Consider the following 16,014-nt stretch of genomic DNA (forward strand, 5'->3'; position numbering starts at 1 on the left):
AAAGTAGGTAATCATAGTTTTAAAGTCTGAAATGCACATGCGATACTGACATCTAAGTTTCAGCATTTTTTGGGACAAATGTCCCAAATGTTTCTTCTTCGGTCTAAGGTCTAAGAGAGACTGCGACCTGAACGCAGCGCCTTAGACCACTCGGCCATCCTGACTTCTTGTGGATTCTGTGCCTTAACTCTTTCCAAGTTAGTCAGAAGAAATATGACCAGTAATTGCCATTGAAAATTATTTTAAAATATTTAATATTACAGTTTTTATTTCAATACATTTGTTTAAACTATTAGTTATCAAGCCTATTTTGAGCTAAATGGCCAAGCCCCATTTTAAAAAAATATGACTTTTATCACTGTATGCAGTAATAACTCTGGAATGCTTGCATTTAATAACAAATAAAACTTGATGTAACATTATGCATGCACATTGTCTTTTATGTGCAACCATCACCTGTCTCACAAACACAGGGTTTGAATGAACCTGATGAATGGAGTCAAATTGAAAATGTAAAAAAATCTCTGTCAAAATTGCTGTTTTTTTCTACTCATTCACAAAGAATTAATGAAAGTTATTAAATATGTACAACAAAATAGCAGGAGTTTCAAATAGAAATCATGCTGCAAAAACCAGTCAAAGCAAAAATAAAAATATCTACTTTCAGGGGTTTCGCTTGACATTTGCCAAGTGTCTAGCACTCCTAAAGTTGTTTGTGTTTGGCCGAAATAGCTCAGATGGGAGAGCGTTAGACTGAAGATCTCAAGGTCCCTGGTTCGATCCCGGGTTTCGGCAACATCACTTTTCTTGATTCTTTACATTTTAAGGAGAAAATAAACAGAGCACGTGGACTGATTATTTAAAGAAAATGTAAAAGGCCTAAAAATCTTAACTATCTACAGAAAATAAAATGTTAAAAAGATGAGAAATGGGAACTTTTCCATTTGAGCAAATTATTATTTTTTTGTAATTTTTCCTCTGTTTTGTTTATTTCCATTTCACTTAGCTGTAAGAGGATTTAAAGGGAACCTGATAGCTGATAAAGAAAGCATGTATCAGACACTAGCTGAATGATTTCAACCATGTATGTTTGACTATGAAATGCTGTGGTGTATATGAATTCATTGTGAGAAGTAATTTCTAAAATGGGGTCACTTTGGGGGGGTTTCTGCTGTTTTGGTACTTTTGGTACTCTGCAAATTTTACCTGCAAACTATTCTTGCAAAATCTGCATTCCAAAATCCAAATAGCGCTCTTATTTTCAAAGCCCTGCTGTGTGGCCAAACAGTAGATTCTGAAGAAATATGGTGCATCACCGCATTTTGTGAGAAATCTAACATTTCTAACATCCTAACAAAATAAAAGGAGGTTTGAAAGTGAATGCTGACAAAAAGTACACATATGAAAAATGCTATTTATTTACATTTTTGTGTGGTGCAACAAGTTGGTTTAAGGATATAAGCAGTCAAAGAATAAAACTGACTAATATTTCAAAATTTTAAACAAAATTTAGATATTTTCACAGAAAAAAACTAAAAATATATTGACCTAAATTTACAGTTAATGTAAAGTACAATGTGTCACAAAAAACACTTTCAGAATTACGGGGATATGTAGAAGCATTCCAGAGTTATTACTGCATACAGTGATAAAAGTCATATTTTAAAATGGGGCTTGGCCATTTAGCTCAAAATAGGCTTGATAACTAATAGTTTAAACAAATGTATTGAAATAAAAACTGTAATATTAAATATTTTAAAATAATTTTCAATGGCAATTACTGGTCATATTTCTTCTGACTAACTTGGAAAGAGTTAAGGCACAGAATCTACAAGAAGTCAGGATGGCCGAGTGGTCTAAGGCGCTGCGTTCAGGTCGCAGTCTCTCTTGGAGGCGTGGGTTCAAATCCCACTTCTGACATCTTCTTTTCATGAAACTATACAGATTCTCAGTCAAATATTGATTAGATGGGGATCAAACCAAACTTAGCAATGGGCCTTAAAAAATCCGATCCCAAAGTTACCACTACCTGGGAGTCTTTGGGGTGAATCTGAAATTGTCGTCTATAAACGGAACTCTAGGACCGTGAAATAGTTATTATGTGCATATGTTAGCTGTCTTGGCACTATAAAAATACTGCGGGCGGTCAATGGGGCGGGACTATTTCAACTCTTTGTGTTCTCTTTCCCTATTAGGGCGGAGACTCCACATCCTATGGGGCTGTTCTGGGAGATTTCTATAAACTGAATTGCCGGTAAGTCTAATTTCATATTTGATTACCTCATTCATCAATAGACCATAAAAATACTTAATAAACAAAAGCTTAAAAAGTAGGTAATCATAGTTTTAAAGTCTGAAATGCACATGCGATACTGACATCTAAGTTTCAGCATATTTTGGGACAAATGTTTTCACATTGAAAGTTAACAATCATTAAAATATTTTCTCTAAATTGTTGTCTCCTTTTTTGCTCCAATTATTTGCATTTGAACTCTTTGTGTTCTCTTTCCCTATTAGGGCGGAGACTCCACATCCTATGGGGCTGTTCTGGGAGATTTCTATAAACTGAATTGCCGGTAAGTCTAATTTCATATTTGATTACCTCATTCATCAATAGACCATAAAAATACTTAATAAACAAAAGCTTAAAAAGTAGGTAATCATAGTTTTAAAGTCTGAAATGCACATGCGATACTGACATCTAAGTTTCAGCATATTTTGGGACAAATGTTTTCACATTGAAAGTTAACAATCATTAAAATATTTTCTCTAAATTGTTGTCTCCTTTTTTGCTCCAATTATTTGCATTTGAACTCTTTGTGTTCTCTTTCCCTATTAGGGCGGAGACTCCACATCCTATGGGGCTGTTCTGGGAGATTTCTATAAACTGAATTGCCGGTAAGTCTAATTTCATATTTGATTACCTCATTCATCAATAGACCATAAAAATACTTAATAAACAAAAGCTTAAAAAGTAGGTAATCATAGTTTTAAAGTCTGAAATGCACATGCGATACTGACATCTAAGTTTCAGCATTTTTTGGGACAAATGTCCCAAATGTTTCTTCTTCGGTCTAAGGTCTAAGAGAGACTGCGACCTGAACGCAGCGCCTTAGACCACTCGGCCATCCTGATTTCTTGTGGATTCTGTGCCTTAACTCTTTCCAAGTTAGTCAGAAGAAATATGACCAGTAATTGCCATTGAAAATTATTTTAAAATATTTAATATTACAGTTTTTATTTCAATACATTTGTTTAAACTATTAGTTATCAAGCCTATTTTGAGCTAAATGGCCAAGCCCCATTTTAAAAAAATATGACTTTTATCACTGTATGCAGTAATAACTCTGGAATGCTTCTACATATCCCTGTAATTCTGAAAGTGTTTTTTGTGACACATTGTACTTTACATTAACTGTAAATTTAGGTCAATATATTTTTAGTTTTTTTCTGTGAAAATATCTAAATTTTCAATGGCAATTACTGGTCATATTTCTTCTGACTAACTTGGAAAGAGTTAAGGCACAGAATCTACAAGAAGTCAGGATGGCCGAGTGGTCTAAGGCGCTGCGTTCAGGTCGCAGTCTCTCTTGGAGGCGTGGGTTCAAATCCCACTTCTGACATCATCTTTTCATGAAACTATACAGATTCTCAGTCAAATATTGATTAGATGGGGATCAAACCAAACTTAGCAATGGGCCTTAAAAAATCCGATCCCAAAGTTACCACTACCTGGGAGTCTTTGGGGTGAATCTGAAATTGTCGTCTATAAACGGAACTCTAGGACCGTGAAATAGTTTTTATGTGCATATGTTAGCTGTCTTGGCACTATAAAAATACTGCGGGCGGTCAATGGGGCGGGACTATTTCAACTCTTTGTGTTCTCTTTCCCTATTAGGGCGGAGACTCCACATCCTATGGGGCTGTTCTGGGAGATTTCTATAAACTGAATTGCCGGTAAGTCTAATTTCATATTTGATTACCTCATTCATCAATAGACCATAAAAATACTTAATAAACAAAAGCTTAAAAAGTAGGTAATCATAGTTTTAAAGTCTGAAATGCACATGCGATACTGACATCTAAGTTTCAGCATATTTTGGGACAAATGTTTTCACATTGAAAGTTAACAATCATTAAAATATTTTCTCTAAATTGTTGTCTCCTTTTTTGCTCCAATTATTTGCATTTGAACTCTTTGTGTTCTCTTTCCCTATTAGGGCGGAGACTCCACATCCTATGGGGCTGTTCTGGGAGATTTCTATAAACTGAATTGCCGGTAAGTCTAATTTCATATTTGATTACCTCATTCATCAATAGACCATAAAAATACTTAATAAACAAAAGCTTAAAAAGTAGGTAATCATAGTTTTAAAGTCTGAAATGCACATGCGATACTGACATCTAAGTTTCAGCATTTTTTGGGACAAATGTCCCAAATGTTTCTTCTTCGGTCTAAGGTCTAAGAGAGACTGCGACCTGAACGCAGCGCCTTAGACCACTCGGCCATCCTGACTTCTTGTGGATTCTGTGCCTTAACTCTTTCCAAGTTAGTCAGAAGAAATATGACCAGTAATTGCCATTGAAAATTATTTTAAAATATTTAATATTACAGTTTTTATTTCAATACATTTGTTTAAACTATTAGTTATCAAGCCTATTTTGAGCTAAATGGCCAAGCCCCATTTTAAAAAAATATGACTTTTATCACTGTATGCAGTAATAACTCTGGAATGCTTGCATTTAATAACAAATAAAACTTGATGTAACATTATGCATGCACATTGTCTTTTATGTGCAACCATCACCTGTCTCACAAACACAGGGTTTGAATGAACCTGATGAATGGAGTCAAATTGAAAATGTAAAAAAATCTCTGTCAAAATTGCTGTTTTTTTCTACTCATTCACAAAGAATTAATGAAAGTTATTAAATATGTACAACAAAATAGCAGGAGTTTCAAATAGAAATCATGCTGCAAAAACCAGTCAAAGCAAAAATAAAAATATCTACTTTCAGGGGTTTCGCTTGACATTTGCCAAGTGTCTAGCACTCCTAAAGTTGTTTGTGTTTGGCCGAAATAGCTCAGATGGGAGAGCGTTAGACTGAAGATCTAAAGGTCCCTGGTTCGATCCCGGGTTTCGGCAACATCACTTTTCTTGATTCTTTACATTTTAAGGAGAAAATAAACAGAGCACGTGGACTGATTATTTAAAGAAAATGTAAAAGGCCTAAAAATCTTAACTATCTACAGAAAATAAAATGTTAAAAAGATGAGAAATGGGAACTTTTCCATTTGAGCAAATTATTATTTTTTTGTAATTTTTCCTCTGTTTTGTTTATTTCCATTTCACTTAGCTGTAAGAGGATTTAAAGGGAACCTGATAGCTGATAAAGAAAGCATGTATCAGACACTAGCTGAATGATTTCAACCATGTATGTTTGACTATGAAATGCTGTGGTGTATATGAATTCATTGTGAGAAGTAATTTCTAAAATGGGGTCACTTTGGGGGGGTTTCTGCTGTTTTGGTACTTTTGGTACTCTGCAAATTTTACCTGCAAACTATTCTTGCAAAATCTGCATTCCAAAATCCAAATAGCGCTCTTATTTTCAAAGCCCTGCTGTGTGGCCAAACAGTAGATTCTGAAGAAATATGGTGCATCACCGCATTTTGTGAGAAATCTAACATTTCTAACATCCTAACAAAATAAAAGGAGGTTTGAAAGTGAATGCTGACAAAAAGTACACATATGAAAAATGCTATTTATTTACATTTTTGTGTGGTGCAACAAGTTGGTTTAAGGATATAAGCAGTCAAAGAATAAAACTGACTAATATTTCAAAATTTTAAACAAAATTTAGATATTTTCACAGAAAAAAACTAAAAATATATTGACCTAAATTTACAGTTAATGTAAAGTACAATGTGTCACAAAAAACACTTTCAGAATTACGGGGATATGTAGAAGCATTCCAGAGTTATTACTGCATACAGTGATAAAAGTCATATTTTTTTAAAATGGGGCTTGGCCATTTAGCTCAAAATAGGCTTGATAACTAATAGTTTAAACAAATGTATTGAAATAAAAACTGTAATATTAAATATTTTAAAATAATTTTCAATGGCAATTACTGGTCATATTTCTTCTGACTAACTTGGAAAGAGTTAAGGCACAGAATCTACAAGAAGTCAGGATGGCCGAGTGGTCTAAGGCGCTGCGTTCAGGTCGCAGTCTCTCTTGGAGGCGTGGGTTCAAATCCCACTTCTGACATCTTCTTTTCATGAAACTATACAGATTCTCAGTCAAATATTGATTAGATGGGGATCAAACCAAACTTAGCAATGGGCCTTAAAAAATCCGATCCCAAAGTTACCACTACCTGGGAGTCTTTGGGGTGAATCTGAAATTGTCGTCTATAAACGGAACTCTAGGACCGTGAAATAGTTTTTATGTGCATATGTTAGCTGTCTTGGCACTATAAAAATACTGCGGGCGGTCAATGGGGCGGGACTATTTCAACTCTTTGTGTTCTCTTTCCCTATTAGGGCGGAGACTCCACATCCTATGGGGCTGTTCTGGGAGATTTCTATAAACTGAATTGCCGGTAAGTCTAATTTCATATTTGATTACCTCATTCATCAATAGACCATAAAAATACTTAATAAACAAAAGCTTAAAAAGTAGGTAATCATAGTTTTAAAGTCTGAAATGCACATGCGATACTGACATCTAAGTTTCAGCATATTTTGGGACAAATGTTTTCACATTGAAAGTTAACAATCATTAAAATATTTTCTCTAAATTGTTGTCTCCTTTTTTGCTCCAATTATTTGCATTTGAACTCTTTGTGTTCTCTTTCCCTATTAGGGCGGAGACTCCACATCCTATGGGGCTGTTCTGGGAGATTTCTATAAACTGAATTGCCGGTAAGTCTAATTTCATATTTGATTACCTCATTCATCAATAGACCATAAAAATACTTAATAAACAAAAGCTTAAAAAGTAGGTAATCATAGTTTTAAAGTCTGAAATGCACATGCGATACTGACATCTAAGTTTCAGCATTTTTTGGGACAAATGTCCCAAATGTTTCTTCTTCGGTCTAAGGTCTAAGAGAGACTGCGACCTGAACGCAGCGCCTTAGACCACTCGGCCATCCTGACTTCTTGTGGATTCTGTGCCTTAACTCTTTCCAAGTTAGTCAGAAGAAATATGACCAGTAATTGCCATTGAAAATTATTTTAAAATATTTAATATTACAGTTTTTATTTCAATACATTTGTTTAAACTATTAGTTATCAAGCCTATTTTGAGCTAAATGGCCAAGCCCCATTTTAAAAAAATATGACTTTTATCACTGTATGCAGTAATAACTCTGGAATGCTTGCATTTAATAACAAATAAAACTTGATGTAACATTATGCATGCACATTGTCTTTTATGTGCAACCATCACCTGTCTCACAAACACAGGGTTTGAATGAACCTGATGAATGGAGTCAAATTGAAAATGTAAAAAAATCTCTGTCAAAATTGCTGTTTTTTTCTACTCATTCACAAAGAATTAATGAAAGTTATTAAATATGTACAACAAAATAGCAGGAGTTTCAAATAGAAATCATGCTGCAAAAACCAGTCAAAGCAAAAATAAAAATATCTACTTTCAGGGGTTTCGCTTGACATTTGCCAAGTGTCTAGCACTCCTAAAGTTGTTTGTGTTTGGCCGAAATAGCTCAGATGGGAGAGCGTTAGACTGAAGATCTAAAGGTCCCTGGTTCGATCCCGGGTTTCGGCAACATCACTTTTCTTGATTCTTTACATTTTAAGGAGAAAATAAACAGAGCACGTGGACTGATTATTTAAAGAAAATGTAAAAGGCCTAAAAATCTTAACTATCTACAGAAAATAAAATGTTAAAAAGATGAGAAATGGGAACTTTTCCATTTGAGCAAATTATTATTTTTTTGTAATTTTTCCTCTGTTTTGTTTATTTCCATTTCACTTAGCTGTAAGAGGATTTAAAGGGAACCTGATAGCTGATAAAGAAAGCATGTATCAGACACTAGCTGAATGATTTCAACCATGTATGTTTGACTATGAAATGCTGTGGTGTATATGAATTCATTGTGAGAAGTAATTTCTAAAATGGGGTCACTTTGGGGGGGTTTCTGCTGTTTTGGTACTTTTGGTACTCTGCAAATTTTACCTGCAAACTATTCTTGCAAAATCTGCATTCCAAAATCCAAATAGCGCTCTTATTTTCAAAGCCCTGCTGTGTGGCCAAACAGTAGATTCTGAAGAAATATGGTGCATCACCGCATTTTGTGAGAAATCTAACATTTCTAACATCCTAACAAAATAAAAGGAGGTTTGAAAGTGAATGCTGACAAAAAGTACACATATGAAAAATGCTATTTATTTACATTTTTGTGTGGTGCAACAAGTTGGTTTAAGGATATAAGCAGTCAAAGAATAAAACTGACTAATATTTCAAAATTTTAAACAAAATTTAGATATTTTCACAGAAAAAAACTAAAAATATATTGACCTAAATTTACAGTTAATGTAAAGTACAATGTGTCACAAAAAACACTTTCAGAATTACGGGGATATGTAGAAGCATTCCAGAGTTATTACTGCATACAGTGATAAAAGTCATATTTTTTTAAAAATGGGGCTTGGCCATTTAGCTCAAAATAGGCTTGATAACTAATAGTTTAAACAAATGTATTGAAATAAAAACTGTAATATTAAATATTTTAAAATAATTTTCAATGGCAATTACTGGTCATATTTCTTCTGACTAACTTGGAAAGAGTTAAGGCACAGAATCTACAAGAAGTCAGGATGGCCGAGTGGTCTAAGGCGCTGCGTTCAGGTCGCAGTCTCTCTTGGAGGCGTGGGTTCAAATCCCACTTCTGACATCATCTTTTCATGAAACTATACAGATTCTCAGTCAAATATTGATTAGATGGGGATCAAACCAAACTTAGCAATGGGCCTTAAAAAATCCGATCCCAAAGTTACCACTACCTGGGAGTCTTTGGGGTGAATCTGAAATTGTCGTCTATAAACGGAACTCTAGGACCGTGAAATAGTTTTTATGTGCATATGTTAGCTGTCTTGGCACTATAAAAATACTGCGGGCGGTCAATGGGGCGGGACTATTTCAACTCTTTGTGTTCTCTTTCCCTATTAGGGCGGAGACTCCACATCCTATGGGGCTGTTCTGGGAGATTTCTATAAACTGAATTGCCGGTAAGTCTAATTTCATATTTGATTACCTCATTCATCAATAGACCATAAAAATACTTAATAAACAAAAGCTTAAAAAGTAGGTAATCATAGTTTTAAAGTCTGAAATGCACATGCGATACTGACATCTAAGTTTCAGCATATTTTGGGACAAATGTTTTCACATTGAAAGTTAACAATCATTAAAATATTTTCTCTAAATTGTTGTCTCCTTTTTTGCTCCAATTATTTGCATTTGAACTCTTTGTGTTCTCTTTCCCTATTAGGGCGGAGACTCCACATCCTATGGGGCTGTTCTGGGAGATTTCTATAAACTGAATTGCCGGTAAGTCTAATTTCATATTTGATTACCTCATTCATCAATAGACCATAAAAATACTTAATAAACAAAAGCTTAAAAAGTAGGTAATCATAGTTTTAAAGTCTGAAATGCACATGCGATACTGACATCTAAGTTTCAGCATATTTTGGGACAAATGTTTTCACATTGAAAGTTAACAATCATTAAAATATTTTCTCTAAATTGTTGTCTCCTTTTTTGCTCCAATTATTTGCATTTGAACTCTTTGTGTTCTCTTTCCCTATTAGGGCGGAGACTCCACATCCTATGGGGCTGTTCTGGGAGATTTCTATAAACTGAATTGCCGGTAAGTCTAATTTCATATTTGATTACCTCATTCATCAATAGACCATAAAAATACTTAATAAACAAAAGCTTAAAAAGTAGGTAATCATAGTTTTAAAGTCTGAAATGCACATGCGATACTGACATCTAAGTTTCAGCATTTTTTGGGACAAATGTCCCAAATGTTTCTTCTTCGGTCTAAGGTCTAAGAGAGACTGCGACCTGAACGCAGCGCCTTAGACCACTCGGCCATCCTGACTTCTTGTGGATTCTGTGCCTTAACTCTTTCCAAGTTAGTCAGAAGAAATATGACCAGTAATTGCCATTGAAAATTATTTTAAAATATTTAATATTACAGTTTTTATTTCAATACATTTGTTTAAACTATTAGTTATCAAGCCTATTTTGAGCTAAATGGCCAAGCCCCATTTTAAAAAAATATGACTTTTATCACTGTATGCAGTAATAACTCTGGAATGCTTGCATTTAATAACAAATAAAACTTGATGTAACATTATGCATGCACATTGTCTTTTATGTGCAACCATCACCTGTCTCACAAACACAGGGTTTGAATGAACCTGATGAATGGAGTCAAATTGAAAATGTAAAAAAATCTCTGTCAAAATTGCTGTTTTTTTCTACTCATTCACAAAGAATTAATGAAAGTTATTAAATATGTACAACAAAATAGCAGGAGTTTCAAATAGAAATCATGCTGCAAAAACCAGTCAAAGCAAAAATAAAAATATCTACTTTCAGGGGTTTCGCTTGACATTTGCCAAGTGTCTAGCACTCCTAAAGTTGTTTGTGTTTGGCCGAAATAGCTCAGATGGGAGAGCGTTAGACTGAAGATCTAAAGGTCCCTGGTTCGATCCCGGGTTTCGGCAACATCACTTTTCTTGATTCTTTACATTTTAAGGAGAAAATAAACAGAGCACGTGGACTGATTATTTAAAGAAAATGTAAAAGGCCTAAAAATCTTAACTATCTACAGAAAATAAAATGTTAAAAAGATGAGAAATGGGAACTTTTCCATTTGAGCAAATTATTATTTTTTTGTAATTTTTCCTCTGTTTTGTTTATTTCCATTTCACTTAGCTGTAAGAGGATTTAAAGGGAACCTGATAGCTGATAAAGAAAGCATGTATCAGACACTAGCTGAATGATTTCAACCATGTATGTTTGACTATGAAATGCTGTGGTGTATATGAATTCATTGTGAGAAGTAATTTCTAAAATGGGGTCACTTTGGGGGGGTTTCTGCTGTTTTGGTACTTTTGGTACTCTGCAAATTTTACCTGCAAACTATTCTTGCAAAATCTGCATTCCAAAATCCAAATAGCGCTCTTATTTTCAAAGCCCTGCTGTGTGGCCAAACAGTAGATTCTGAAGAAATATGGTGCATCACCGCATTTTGTGAGAAATCTAACATTTCTAACATCCTAACAAAATAAAAGGAGGTTTGAAAGTGAATGCTGACAAAAAGTACACATATGAAAAATGCTATTTATTTACATTTTTGTGTGGTGCGACAAGTTGGTTTAAGGATATAAGCAGTCAAAGAATAAAAATGACTAATATTTCAAAATTTTAAACAAACTTTAGATATTTTCACAGAAAAAAACTAAAAATATATTGACCTAAATTTACAGTTAATGTAAAGTACAATGTGTCACAAAAAACACTTTCAGAATTACGGGGATATGTAGAAGCATTCCAGAGTTATTACTGCATACAGTGATAAAAGTCATATTTTTTTAAAATGGGGCTTGGCCATTTAGCTCAAAATAGGCTTGATAACTAATAGTTTAAACAAATGTATTGAAATAAAAACTGTAATATTAAATATTTTAAAATAATTTTCAATGACAATTACTGGTCATATTTCTTCTGACTAACTTGGAAAGAGTTAAGGCACAAAATCCACAAGAAGTCAGGATGGCCGAGTGGTCTAAGGCGCTGCGTTCAGGTCGCAGTCTCTCTTGGAGGCGTGGGTTCAAATCCCACTTCTGACATCACCTTTTCATGAAACTATACAGATTCTCAGTCAATTATTGATTAGATGGGGATCAAACCAAACTTAGCAATGGGCCTTAAAAAATCCGATCCCAAAGTTACCACTACCTGGGAGTCTTTGGGGAGAATCTGAAATTGTCGTCTATAAACGGAACTCTAGGACCGTGAAATAGTTTTTATGTGCATATGTTAGCTGTCTTGGCACTATAAAAATACTGCCGGCGGTCAATGGGGCGGGACTATTTCAACTCTTTGTGTTCTCTTTCCCTATTAGGGCGGAGACTCCACATCCTATGGGGCTGTTCTGGGAGATTTCTATAAACTGAATTGCCGGTAAGTCTAATTTCATATTTGATTACCTCATTCATCAATAGACCATAAAAATACTTAATAAACAAAAGCTTAAAAAGCAGGTAATCATAGTTTTAAAGTCTGAAATGCACATGCGATACTGACATCTAAGTTTCAGCACATTTTGGGACAAATGTTTTCACATTGAAAGTTAACAATCATTAAAATATTTTCTCTAAATTGTTGTCTCCTTTTTTGCTCCAATTATTTGCATTTAATAACAAATAAAACTTGATGTAACATTATGCATGCACATTGTCTTTTATGTGCAACCATCACCTGTCTCACAAACACAGGGTTTGAATGAACCTGATGAATGGAGTCAAATTGAAAATGTAAAAAAATCTCTGTCAAAATTGCTGTTTTTTTCTACTCATTCACAAAGAGTTAATGAAAGTTATTACATATGTACAACAAATTAGCACGAGTTTCAAATAGAAATCATGCTGCAAAAACCAGTCAAAGCAAAAATAAAAATATCTACTTTCAGGGGTTTCGCTTGACATTTGCCGAGTGTCTAGCACTCCTAAAGTTGTTTGTGTTTGGCCGAATTAGCTCAGATGGGAGAGCGTTAGACTGAAGATCTAAAGGTCCCTGGTTCGATCCCGGGTTTCGGCAACATCACTTTTCTTGATTCTTTACATTTTAAGGAGAAAATAAACAAAGCACGTGGACTGATTATTTAAAGAAAATGTAAAAGGCCTAAAAATCTTAACTATCTACAGAAAATAAAATGTTAAAAAGATGAGAAATGGGAACTTTTCCATTTGAGCAAATTATTATTTTTTTGTAATTTTTCCTCTGTTTTGTTTATTTCCATTTCACTTAGCTGTAAGAGGATTTAAAGGGAATCTGATAGCTGATAAAGAAAGCATGTATCAGACACTAGCTGAATGATTTCAACCATGTATGTTTGACTATGAAATGCTGTGGTGTATATGAATTCATTGTGAGAAGTAATTTCTAAAATGGGGTCACTTTGGGGGGGTTTCTGCTGTTTTGGTACTTTTGGTACTCTGCAAATTTTACCTGCAAACTATTCTTGCAAAATCTGCATTCCAAAATCCAAATAGCGCTCTTATTTTCAAAGCCCTGCTGTGTGGCCAAACAGTAGATTCTGAAGAAATATGGTGCATCACCGCATTTTGTGAGAAATCTAACATTTCTAACATCCTAACAAAATAAAAGGAGGTTTGAAAGTGAATGCTGACAAAAAGTACACATATGAAAAATGCTATTTATTTACATTTTTGTGTGGTGCAACAAGTTGGTTTAAGGATATAAGCAGTCAAAGAATAAAACTGACTAATATTTCAAAATTTTAAACAAAATTTAGATATTTTCACAGAAAAAAACTAAAAATATATTGACCTAAATTTACAGTTAATGTAAAGTACAATGTGTCACAAAAAACACTTTCAGAATTACAGGGATATGTAGAAGCATTCCAGAGTTATTACTGCATACAGTGATAAAAGTCATATTTTTTTAAAATGGGGCTTGGCCATTTAGCTCAAAATAGGCTTGATAACTAATAGTTTAAACAAATGTATTGAAATAAAAACTGTAATATTAAATATTTTAAAATAATTTTCAATGACAATTACTGGTCATATTTCTGCTGACTAACTTGGAAAGAGTTAAGGCACAGAATCCACAAGAAGTCAGGATGGCCGAGCGGTCTAAGGCGCTGCGTTCAGGTCGCAGTCTCTCTTGGAGGCGTGGGTTCAAATCCCACTTCTGACATCACCTTTTCATGAAACTATACTGATTCTCAGTCAATTATTGATTAGATGGGGATCAAACCAAACTTAGCAATGGGCCTTAAAAAACCCGATCCCAAAGTTACCACTACCTGTGAGCCTTTGGGGTGAATCTGAAATTGTCGTCTATAAACGGAACTCTAGGACCGTGAAATAGTTTTTATGTGCATATGTTAGCTGTCTTGGCACTATAAAAATACTGCGGGCGGTCAATGGGGCGGGACTATTTCAACTCTTTGTGTTCTCTTTCCCTATTAGGGCGGAGACTCCACATCCTATGGGGCTGTTCTGGGAGATTTCTATAAACTGAATTGCCGGTAAGTCTAATTTCATATTTGATTACCTCATTCATCAATAGACCATAAAAATACTTAATAAACAAAAGCTTAAAAGGTAGGTAATCATAGTTTTAAAGTCTGAAATGCACATGCGATACTGACATCTAAGTTTCAGCACATTTTGGGACAAATGTTTTCACATTGAAAGTTAACAATCATTAAAATATTTTCTCTAAATTGTTGTCTCCTTTTTTGCTCCAATTATTTGCATTTAATAACAAATAAAACTTGATGTAACATTATGCATGCACATTGTCTTTTATGTGCAACCATCACCTGTCTCACAAACACAGGGTTTGAATGAACCTGATGAATGGAGTCAAATTGAAAATGTAAAAAAATCTCTGTCAAAATTGCTGTTTTTTTCTACTCATTCACAAAGAGTTAATGAAAGTTATTACATATGTACAACAAATTAGCACGAGTTTCAAATAGAAATCATGCTGCAAAAACCAGTCAAAGCAAAAATAAAAATATCTACTTTCAGGGGTTTCGCTTGACATTTGCCAAGTGTCTAGCACTCCTAAAGTTGTTTGTGTTTGGCCGAAATAGCTCAGATGGGAGAGCGTTAGACTGAACATCTAAAGGTCCCAGGTTCGATCCCAGGTTTCGGCAACATCATTTTTCTTGATTCTTTACATTTTAAGGAGAAAATAAACAAAGCACGTGGTCTGATTATTTAAAGAAAATGTAAAAGGCCTAAAAATCTTAACTATCTACAGAAAATAAAATGTTAAAAAGATGAGAAATGGGAACTTTTCCATTTGAGCAAATTATTAATTTTTTTGTAATTTTTCCTCTGTTTTGTTTATTTCCATTTCACTTAGCTGTAAGAGGATTTAAAGGGAACCTGATAGCTGATAAAGAAAGCATGTATCAGACACTAGCTGAATGATTTCAACCATGTATGTTTGACTATGAAATGCTGTGGTGTATATGAATTCATTGTGAGAAGTAATTTCTAAAATGGGGTCACTTTGGGGGGGTTTCTGCTGTTTTGGTACTTTTGGTACTCTGCAAATTTTACCTGCAAACTATTCTTGCAAAATCTGCATTCCAAAATACAAATAGCGCTCTTATTTTCAAAGCCCTGCTGTGTGGCCAAACAGTAGATTCTGAAGAAATATGGTGCATCACCGCATTTTGTGAGAAATCTAACATTTCTAACATCCTAACAAAATAAAAGGAGGTTTGAAAGTGAATGCTGACAAAAAGTACACATATGAAAAATGCTATTTATTTACATTTTTGTGTGGTGCAACAAGTTGGTTTAAGGATATAAGCAGTCAAAGAATAAAACTGACTAATATTTCAAAATTTTAAACAAAATTTAGATATTTTCACAGAAAAAAACTAAAAATATATTGACCTAAATTTACAGTTAATGTAAAGTACAATGTGTCACAAAAAACACTTTCAGAATTACAGGGATATGTAGAAGCATTCCAGAGTTATTACTGCATACAGTGATAAAAGTCATATTTTTTTAAAATGGGGCTTGGCCATTTAGCTCAAAATAGGCTTGATAACTAATAGTTTAAACAAATGTATTGAAATAAAAACTGTAATATTAAATATTTTAAAATAATTTTCAATGACAATTACTGGTCATATTTCTGCTGACTAACTTGGAAAGAGTTAAGGCACAGAATCCACAAG

At 34.0% G+C, this 16,014-nt stretch overlaps 10 non-coding genes across 10 annotated transcripts; all 10 read left to right on the plus strand.

Moving 5' to 3' along the window:
* Positions 1 to 722: 722 nt before the first annotated feature.
* TRNAF-GAA (transfer RNA phenylalanine (anticodon GAA)) lies at positions 723 to 795 on the plus strand. Its single transcript has one exon. It is a non-coding gene; the product is annotated as a tRNA-Phe (tRNA).
* Positions 796 to 1,837: 1,042 nt separating this feature from the next.
* TRNAL-CAG (transfer RNA leucine (anticodon CAG)) lies at positions 1,838 to 1,920 on the plus strand. The gene has a single exon. It is a non-coding gene; the product is annotated as a tRNA-Leu (tRNA).
* Positions 1,921 to 3,540: 1,620 nt separating this feature from the next.
* Positions 3,541 to 3,623, plus strand: TRNAL-CAG (transfer RNA leucine (anticodon CAG)). Its single transcript has one exon. It is a non-coding gene; the product is annotated as a tRNA-Leu (tRNA).
* A 1,451-nt stretch (positions 3,624 to 5,074) lies between these two features.
* On the plus strand, positions 5,075 to 5,147 carry TRNAF-GAA (transfer RNA phenylalanine (anticodon GAA)). Its single transcript has one exon. It is a non-coding gene; the product is annotated as a tRNA-Phe (tRNA).
* Positions 5,148 to 6,192: 1,045 nt separating this feature from the next.
* On the plus strand, positions 6,193 to 6,275 carry TRNAL-CAG (transfer RNA leucine (anticodon CAG)). Its single transcript has one exon. It is a non-coding gene; the product is annotated as a tRNA-Leu (tRNA).
* A 1,451-nt stretch (positions 6,276 to 7,726) lies between these two features.
* TRNAF-GAA (transfer RNA phenylalanine (anticodon GAA)) lies at positions 7,727 to 7,799 on the plus strand. The gene has a single exon. It is a non-coding gene; the product is annotated as a tRNA-Phe (tRNA).
* Positions 7,800 to 8,845: 1,046 nt separating this feature from the next.
* On the plus strand, positions 8,846 to 8,928 carry TRNAL-CAG (transfer RNA leucine (anticodon CAG)). The gene has a single exon. It is a non-coding gene; the product is annotated as a tRNA-Leu (tRNA).
* A 1,773-nt stretch (positions 8,929 to 10,701) lies between these two features.
* Positions 10,702 to 10,774, plus strand: TRNAF-GAA (transfer RNA phenylalanine (anticodon GAA)). Its single transcript has one exon. It is a non-coding gene; the product is annotated as a tRNA-Phe (tRNA).
* Positions 10,775 to 11,819: 1,045 nt separating this feature from the next.
* TRNAL-CAG (transfer RNA leucine (anticodon CAG)) lies at positions 11,820 to 11,902 on the plus strand. Its single transcript has one exon. It is a non-coding gene; the product is annotated as a tRNA-Leu (tRNA).
* Positions 11,903 to 13,917: 2,015 nt separating this feature from the next.
* TRNAL-CAG (transfer RNA leucine (anticodon CAG)) lies at positions 13,918 to 14,000 on the plus strand. Its single transcript has one exon. It is a non-coding gene; the product is annotated as a tRNA-Leu (tRNA).
* Positions 14,001 to 16,014: the final 2,014 nt, after the last annotated feature.

The sequence above is a fragment of the Ranitomeya variabilis genome, chromosome 4 (genome assembly GCF_051348905.1).
Source record: "Ranitomeya variabilis isolate aRanVar5 chromosome 4, aRanVar5.hap1, whole genome shotgun sequence".
Lineage (NCBI taxonomy): Eukaryota > Metazoa > Chordata > Amphibia > Anura > Dendrobatidae > Ranitomeya > Ranitomeya variabilis.